Genomic DNA, 7,705 nt, shown 5'->3' with positions numbered 1-7,705 from the left:
CACATGTGCAAGAGAACAGTCCAAGGAGTAAAATTACTGGATTGCAGGGTATGCAAATATAAAGGCAAATTGTTTCCCAAAGTGGTTGTACCCATTGACAATCACACCTGCAATGTATGAGTTCCTATTGATCCGCATCCTCATCAACATTTGGTATTATCAGACATGTTAATTTTTTCCATAGGCATAAAGTATTGTCTCCTTGTGTTCTTAATTTGCATTTTCCTGATTATTCATGAAGTTTGGCATCTTTTCATATGCTTATTGACCATTTGTGTTTCTTCTGTAAAATGAATGTTCATGGCCTATGCCCATTTTTACATTTAAAAAAATCTGTAGGAATTATTTATATTTATATTTTTGGATAGGAATCGTTTTTTGGTTGTATATGTTGTAAATACCTCCTCCATGTTTGTAGCTTGTCTCTCCATTTTCTTTATGATGCCTTTTGTCAAACAGAAATTCAAAATGTTAATGTAGTCTAATTAGTCAGTCTTTATTTTTATGGTTAGTGCTTTTTCAGCCTTGTTCAAAAAATCTTTTACTACATTAAAGTCAGCAAGATATTCTCTTATGTTTTCTTCTAAAAGTTTAAAAATTTTGCTTTTCACATTTAAGTCTTCAGTCCATCTGGACTTTATTTTATGTATGGTGTATAATAGGGATCTAATTATTTTTGGCATATGGATAATCATCTGTCCCAGAATCAGTTATTGAATAGTCACTCCTTCCTCAATGATCTGCAATGTCACCTCTCTGATATGTCACAGTTGCATATATTTATGTATCTATTTCTGAGCCCCCATTTTGTTCCATTAGTCCATTGATCAACCCTGGCCTCAATAGCATATTGTCTTATTTACTGTAGCTTTTTTTTTTCCATGACGGAGGTCCTGAGAACATATGCCCCTATGGCTTTATATTAAGTCTCATTATTTGTTCAGGCAAATCTCCCTACTTGATTCTTTTTCTTTCAGTAATAGTCTTCACTATTCTTGGCACTCTGTTCTCCTATATAAATTTTAAAATTTTGTTGCCAAATTCAATGAAAAGCCCTGTTGAAATTTGAATTGAAATTTCACTGACTCTAGAGATTAATTTGAGAAGAATTGGTATTGAGTGTGCCTAATTATGAACATGATACATTGTCACATTTATTTAGAGCTTATTAATATCTTTTTATAAAGTTATTTACTCTTCTTGATTGAATCTTACACTGTTTTGTTAAATTTAGTCCTAGGTGATGGCAGCAGCAGCCCATGTGCAGTGGCTGCTGCGAAGATGCTGGCTGCAGCAGGGGAGGCACGGGTTGGGTTGCGTGTTCTGTGGGGCTGGTGAGATCCAGGAACAGGCAGGAGTACTGCCTCCTACCAAGTTGTCTGAGTGGGAGCCCCGCATTCCCAGGCACAGCTGCAGCCTCCCAGCTGTGGCTTTGGACCCAGGCATCCCTGTACTCTTTAGGGCCCAGGAAGCCCCTGCCCCTGCAGGCTCGGAAGTGCCTGCTCCTGCTGTCTGGCCTCTGCCCACTCCCAGTGCCTGCTCTGGTGCAGAGCAAAGTTGTGGCCGAGCCCCAGCACTATTGCGACCTGGCTGGGTGTGTGTGCACTTGGGGCAGTGCTGACATGCCAGCCCCCTGCCACCTCAGCCCTCTTTGGACTTTGGGTGCCAATGAGAACAAGAGGGAGGTGGGTGGGGGGCTGTTGAGGGCAGCTCAGCACCAGCCTGCAGGTGCCCCTTGCCATAAACAGCCTGGGCACTGTGGATGGCATGTGGATGGTGTCAGGAGGCAGACAGTCTCCTGGGCGGAACAGCGTGGGTCCTCAGTGAAGCCCCACCTTCAAGCCAGGGAGGGCATGAAGCATGGGGACTGGGCTGTCAGTTCCTGGTGGAATCTGAAGACCAGAGTGAGAACTTATGGTACTTTTTCCTGGCCACCCATGGCTGCCCATGGACCAATCAGGCTGCACTTCCTCCCTTCCAAGCCCATAAAAACCCCCAGACTCAGCCAGACTTGAACAGACATCAGGATGACTTGCTTTCATAAAGGAGCTACCCACTGTGGGTTGCCTGAGAGCTGTTCTGTTGCTCAGTGAAACGCCTCTCTGCCTTGCTCACCCTCCAGTTTTCCATGTACCTCAATTCTTCCTGGATGTGGAACAAGAACTCGGGACCCACCTAATGGCAGGACTGAAAGAGCTGTAACACCAACAGGGCTGAAACACAGCACCCGCCACTCACCATGTTGCAGGCAATGAGAAGGAGAGAAGAGCTGCAGCATCTTTGAGGAGCCTAGACCTAGGGACTCCCCAAACCAGTGCTGTGACACCTCTGTTGGGGCTCTGCAGTTCCTGACATCTCTAAGCTTCATGGTGTCACTGCATTCCCCTCATCCAGATGCAGATGCTCACAGCGGAAGCCGCATGCAGTACATCTGGTCCATGTGCAGCCTCATATGGAGCCAGCACCTGTGCAGGCACCTTGAGCTACCCATCGCGCTGTAGCAGCGAGAATGCCTGGCTGTGTACAGTGGCCAGACCCAGTGCTTGCTTGCCCACACACCCGTCACTGCTCCGTGCCTGGCTTGCCCTTGGCAGGTGTGGGATCCAGGCTGGTAGCACAAGTCCACTCCAGTCTGCTGGGCAAAGTGGGGGGAACAAACCCAGTGGGCATGAGTAATACTCAGGCAGAAGGCGCCACCGGCCACAGAGGTTTCCTGCTGGCAAAGTGACACCCTAAGGATCCTGTGACATAGGTACCTTGTAGTTTTCATTGCTATTGTAAATAGTGTTTCTTTAAAATATCAATTTTCTAATTATTTGGTGCTGACATAGAGATGCAAACGATTTTTGAATATTACTTTTATAGCAGGTCATCTTGCTCAATCTCTTATAATTTATACTCACTTGCAAATTGTTTAGGGTTGTTTTAATGAAGACGGTTGTATTATCTACAAATAATTATGTCTTAGTTTATTCCTGTCTAATGCATACAGTTAATTTCTTCTTTCTTTCTCTTTCTCTCCTTCTTTCTTTCTTCTTTCTTTTTTTAAGAGTCTTGCTTTGTCACCCAGGCTGGAGTGCAGTGGCGTGATCTCTGCTCACTGCAACCTCTGCCTCCCAGGTTCAAGCTATTCTTCTACCTCAACCTCCTGAGTAGCTGGGATTACAGGTGCATGCTACAACACCTGGCTAATTTGTTTTATTTTTAGTAGAGACAGGGTTTCACCATGTTGGCCAGGCTGGTCTTGAACTCCTGACCTCAAAGTGCTGGGATTACAGGCGTGAGCCACCAACCCGGGCCATCGAGTTAATTTCTTTTTCTTATTTTACTTTACTGACTTGATCCTCCAGTATAATGTTGAATAGAAACAGTGACTGAAGGCATCCGTGTCATGTTTCTTATTTGAACAAAATGCTTCCACCACTTCCCTATGAAGAATAAACTTTGCTGTTGGTCTTGTTTTGTTTTTGTCTTTAGTAGATAATCTTTACCACATTAAGAAAGTTATTTTTTCCAGTTTGCCAAGACTTTTTATCATGAGTATGTACTGAACTTTATGAAACATTTCTTCCTGCTCTTATTGAATTAATCATGATTTATTTTTCTTTCAGTCAGTTTTTAGCATGAATAACATTTTATCGATTTCCTATCATTAAACTACCCTTGAATTGCTGGGATAACTCAATTTGCTGATGGTATATTATCTTTTTTATCAACTGCTACACTCAGTTTGCTAATATCTATGTTTACAATGTTTGCCTTTATACTCATGAGGAAGGATGACTTATAATTGTCCTTCTCATTCAGCTTAATTTGGTTTTGACATCAAAGTTATACCTACCTCATAGAATGAGTTGGAGTAGATTCTCCCCTTTTTCTATTCTCTGGAAGACTTTGTATAAAATTAGATAGTCTGTTTCTTCAAAGTTTGATAGAATGAACATTTAAAATCATCTAGGCTTTTTGCTTAGTTTGGGAAAAGGATATAATATGCACACACATAAATACATATACCTATATATATTTCCAAATCTATGTGTGTTGGTATATATATACATGTGTATATATATATATGTATATGCATGTATATATATGTGTATGTATATATATATATACACACACATACAATTTTTGTTAAAGTAGAAGATAGATACAAAAGTACACAGACCATAAGGATATGGCTCCATGAATTTTTACAAACTGAAGACACCTGTATACTCAGCATTCAAAGTTATGGGGTCTAATACCTTAAGTAGGTAGGTCTATCACCTACTACATTCACTCAACATTTTGATGTAGTTAAGTTAAACCAATTAGAGATAGTCTTTCAAATTATAATTATTATACAATTATTCAATGTAACACAGTGTTGTCCAACATAAAATTACCTAGTCTATCTAAAGTAAAACTTTATATGAATTCACATACCACACAAACACATTCTTTAGGATAAGAGTAGAAAGTCTCATTACCTCAGTCTGTTTGTGGGCATAATGTGCTCTCTCTCTTTCCTCAGTGATGGCATAGGCCATCACTATGGACTGGATCTGCTATGAGGGCTATCTTTACAATGAAGTCAAGAGTTTCTGTCCAGATCATCGATCTTGCAGTGTTAAGGAAGGTGGAAGGACTCAAATATCCCTGCAGCAGGAGCAAGCATCATTGATCTGTGAAAGCTCAGGGTTTGAATAGTTACTGAATCTGAATGTGTTGATCCTAAATATTAATATGATTTAGTAAGCATACTGGCTCTACCCCTCTCTCCTCCAATTAGCTGTGAGATATATGTGTGTGTGTTTATACATACACACACACACACACACGGGCTGAGCTTGATAAGATATATCAAGGGTCCTTCACTTGTTATAGGCAGCACTTACATGTTGGTACTGGTAAGATGCTGTGGTCCAAAATAAGATTTAGAGCCAAGATTTAATTTCTTTTTATGGCTAAATAATATCCCAGTGTGTGGATACACAGTACTTAATTTATTTATTCATTAGTTGATAGACATTTGGGTTATTTCGAACCTTACGCTGTTAAATGAATAATGCTGCTATGAACATTTGTGTATTTTTGTGGACATGTTTTCAATTCTCCTATGTGTACACCTAAGATTGGTATTACTGAGTCATATGGTAACTGTATGATGACACTTGAAGAAATTGCCAAACCCTTTTCCAAAGTTCCTGCACAAATAGCAATGTATGAGGCTTCTAATTTCTCCACATTTTCACTATCACTTATTATTGTGTCTTTTCTTTATTATAGTCATACTAATGGGTATGAAGTGGCATCTCATTGTGGCTTTGATGTATATTTCTCTAAAATCTAAAGATGTTTGTTCTTTGATCTATGAATTATCTAGAATAAAACATTTTCCAAATTAATGGGAGATGTTTTTCTATTGTTATTGATTTCTAAATGAATAGTTTGATGGTCAAAGAATGTGATCTGTATGATACTTATTTTGGGGGTTGTTGAAAATGTCTTGTACATAATTTTTTTTAAATTCATGTGTTTAATATACGTTTATGATATTAACCTTGTTAATTGTGTTCTTCAAATCTTTTTTTTTTTTTTTTTTTTTTTTTTTTGAGACGGAGTCTTGCCCTGTCATCCAGGCTGGAGTACAGTGGCGCGATCTTGGCTCACTGCAAGCTCCACCGGCTGGGTTCACGCCATTCTCCCGCCTCAGCCTCCCGAGTAGCTGGGAATACAGGCACCCGCCACTACGCCCGGCTAATTTTTTGTATATTTAGTAGAGACGGGGTTTCACCGTGTTAGCCAGGATGGTCTCGATCTCCTGACCTCGTGATCCACCCACCTTGGCCTCCCAAAGTGCTGGGATTACAGGCGTGAGCCACCACGCCCGGCGTGTTCTTCAAATCTTATATCTTTACTGATTCTTTGTCTTTTTGAATTAATAATTGAGAGAGGTAGCATGAAATTTTCCACTTTGATGGTGGATTTGTCCATTTCTTCCTGTAATTTTATCAATTTTGTTTCATATATTTCAAAACTACTTAATTTGATATATGCATAGGTTTAGGATTGCTATATCTTCCTAGTGGATTTAATCTTTTATAATTATGTAGTGGTCCCCTGTATCCCTAATACTGCTTCTTGTCCTAATGTTTAGTTTTTTGAATATTAACATAGCAATTCCAGTTTTCTTTTTGTTAGTATTTGTTTGGTATATGTTTTCCCAGCTGTTTAATCTTCAACTTTTCCGTGTTATTTTAGTTCAGATGGGTCTTTTGCAAATAGCACATAGCTGCATTTAAAATTCAAAATTTAAAATTAAAATTTAAAATTCAGTTTGACAATCTCTTTTACCATTGTGGTTATCCAAGTATTTGAGCTTTAATTTTTTATGTTCATCCCTCCTTTTCTCCTCTCACCTTGTTTGGAGGGATTGATTTTATTGCTATTACTGTTCATTTAAAAATTATTTTTTCCTCGATTGGTTTGGAATTTATATTAAATTTCTGTTCTTTTAGTGGTTAGTTCTGAAATTTTACCAGGCATATTTACCTCAAAAAAGGCTAAAATTAGGTAATGTTTTCACCCCATCCCAATCAACAGAAAGACCTTAGAACACTTTAATTGATCACAGTCTCCTGACTTGCAATTTGCTTCTTTTTATAACACCAAAATGAGACATTTGTTTTATTATTTTATACAGGCCACAGTGACCCATGATCATGCGATTGCACTCCAGCCTCAACAACAGAGTAAGACCCTGTCTCGAAAAAAGAAGAAAAATGAAAAAAGAAATAATGGGTACAATTCCTCAGGTGCAGTCCAACTTCTTTCCCACAACTGCAGTCTTTCTCCCTGAGGCCAGTGGGACCGCAGGTGAGGATATTTAGCCTAGACCAATTAATTCAGAGTCTTTGAAAGGAGTCCACCATTGATATGTTTAAACAGCTTTCCAGATGATTCTAATGTACAGCCAGGGTTGAGAACCACTGATGTGGTGGAATGGTGGAAGGTTTGTGCCAAGATGAACCATAGAGTGAGTCTCCAATAACTATTATGTTTTGGTTATCGTGTGAGCCAACAGTCCCTTAGAAGAGCAGACAAGTTTGAACATTGTAGTGAGTCTGTAGAGTCTTCCATATCTGGCAGAAGGTGATTCAGCCTGAAGTTCTTGAAAGTGACAGCGGGCGTTATTGAGGTAGTGGGCACAGATGTGTTCAGATCCAGCAGGTCTGATTTAAGTGGGTGAGTCAGTTGGAACTACTAGAAAAGCAATCTATTTGGAGTCATCAAAAGCTGTCAAAATAGTCAGGTTTTGAGAATCCAAGAAGTTAGAGAAAAGGGGACCACAGAAACCTGACCCACTGCTTTAACTCTTAAGGCATTTGCTAACTCTTGCTGTACAGCAAAAGGGTGAGAATCTGGATCACACCTAGGTACATCATATTCAAATTTCTGAAAACTAAAAAAAAATTTTAAAGCATCTGGAGGAAAAAAGACACATTACATTCAAAGGAGCAATAGTAAGATATTGGCTGACTTCTCAAAAGAAATAATGGAAGCCAGAAGACAAAGTGCTACCTTTAGTACTGAAAAATAACTGCCAACCTTGAATTCTATAATATATATAGTCAAATACTCTTTAAAAAGGAAGGTAAAATAAAGACTTCTCCAAACAAACAAAACCCGAGAGAATTTGTCACTGGCAGATCCATGCTAA

Source organism: Nomascus leucogenys, chromosome X (assembly GCF_006542625.1).
Source record: "Nomascus leucogenys isolate Asia chromosome X, Asia_NLE_v1, whole genome shotgun sequence".
NCBI lineage: Eukaryota > Metazoa > Chordata > Mammalia > Primates > Hylobatidae > Nomascus > Nomascus leucogenys.
Note: the sequence above shows the minus strand (reverse complement) of the source record.